The 1,744-nt window shown below is 60.7% G+C and overlaps 1 long non-coding RNA gene across 1 annotated transcript; it reads left to right on the top strand.

The window, feature by feature from the left end:
- Positions 1-834: 834 nt before the first annotated feature.
- On the top strand, positions 835-1,433 carry LOC134168573 (uncharacterized). The gene is made up of 3 exons (XR_009966587.1): positions 835-901; positions 1,023-1,055; positions 1,396-1,433. It is a non-coding gene; the product is annotated as an uncharacterized LOC134168573 (long non-coding RNA).
- The last annotated feature ends 311 nt before the right edge of the window (positions 1,434-1,744 follow it).

Genomic DNA, 1,744 nt, shown 5'->3' with positions numbered 1-1,744 from the left:
AAGCACCCCAATGGCTCCTTCCTCCTGCTCTTTCCTGTCACTGTCTGCTCCCCTGAGCAAAGCACTCAAGTAGGGTGACACAAATGAGGTCACAAAGGGCCCCGTTTTGACCCGTTGCCATGGTGACCCAGCTGGGTTCTAGACTGAGGCTGTGGGAGAGCCTGCTGCAGGGCCATGAGCTGGGGCTGTCACCCAAAGCAGCATCCCTGCACCCCAACATGCTGGGTGTGGGGACCCTTCCTTATGGGGCTCAAGAAAGATGGGGTTTGGGGTCATTTAGGGGTGCCAGCAGTGTAGGGAGGGATGGAGATGCCCGTGGTTGATTGGGGTACCATGGAGTTTTGGGGTTGTTTCAGGATGTTTTTGGGGTGTTAAACTGTTGTGGAGGGGGTTTGGGCTGGTTTTGGGGTGCTTTGAGCTGTTTCAGGGCTGTTTGGGGTGGTTTTGGGGTGGTTTGGGGTGTTTGAGTCTGCTTTGTGGGTGTTTCGGGAGGTTTGGGGTGTTTGGGGCTGTTTTGCGAATATTTTGGGCTGGTTTGGGGGTGTTTCAGAGTGTTTTGGGGTGTTTTGGCCCCCCAAGTTATGGGGCGGGGTCTGGGTTCCCCCTGTGGAGCCGCCCAAGTTATGGGGCACCCCCTCTGTGCCCCCCTCAAAGTTATGGGGCACCCCTATAGTGCGGGGGGTGCCGAGGCCCCGCCCCACGTGACCCGAGGTGACCTGGAGGGCGAAGAGCCCGCGGGGGTGGGGCAGGAGGCGGTGCTGGGTGATGACCACGTGACGCGGGGAGGGGGGGTTGGGGTGCTCCTGACCCCCTCTCTTTGTCTCCCCCCCACCTCCAGGCTGTGCACGGGGCCCTGTGCCCCCATCCGGGAGTACATCATGGGCCACGTGCGGCACCCGCGGTGAGGGGGGCACCCCAACATCTGGGGGGGAGGAACTGCAACATCTGGAGGGACCCCAAACCTCGGATCGGTCCCTAAAATACATGGCGGGGGGGGGGGGGGGGTGGGGGTGTTCCTATAGGAATGTGAAGAAGATCAAAGGGAACCTGCTGTGGTATCCGCTGCACCCCAAAGTGGGGGGGGACACCCAAGCTCATTGGGGAGCCTCCAAAACCCCTCAGGACCCCCCCCCCCAAAACCCTTTTCCTGTTAGGACCCCCCAAAATTCCATTGGGATCCCAACAACCCCCCAGCACCCCCCAATTCCCCCTTGTGACCCCCCCCAACCCCTTCTCCCAGATCCATGCACAGGAGCCCAAATTCCTTTAGGACCCCTCCAAATCCCATTGGGATCCCCAGGAACCCCCAATTCCCTCCCATGATCCTCCCAGACCCCCCCCAACCCTTCCTTTAACCCCCCCCCCCCCAGGTTTCCTCCTTAACTCAGGGCTCAGGTACCAGCACCTCAAGGAGATTCAGGTTTGGGGGGCGGGGTGGGGAGCATTAGAGGGTTTTGGGGGGCTCTGTGGGGTTTTGGGGGGTCCTACAGGGACCAAAACACCCCCTCTGCACTCCAAAACCATCCCCCCTGCAACTCAAAACAACCCCCTGCATGCCAAACCGCCCCCCCGCACCCCAAAACCATGCCCCCTGCACACCAAAACACAACCCCTGCACCCTAAAACCACCCCCATGCATCCCAGAAGCCCCACGGCACCCCAAAACCACCCCCTGCACCCCAAAACACACCTCTGCACCCCAAATCTACCCCCACTGCACCCCAAAACAACCCCCTGCACCCCA

This window comes from Pezoporus occidentalis, unplaced genomic scaffold, assembly GCF_034315485.1.
Source record: "Pezoporus occidentalis ecotype Australia unplaced genomic scaffold, CSIRO_AGI_Poc_V1 ctg3151, whole genome shotgun sequence".
NCBI classification, from domain to species: Eukaryota; Metazoa; Chordata; class Aves; order Psittaciformes; family Psittacidae; genus Pezoporus; species Pezoporus occidentalis.
This window is presented reverse-complemented; position numbering and strand designations above follow the sequence as displayed.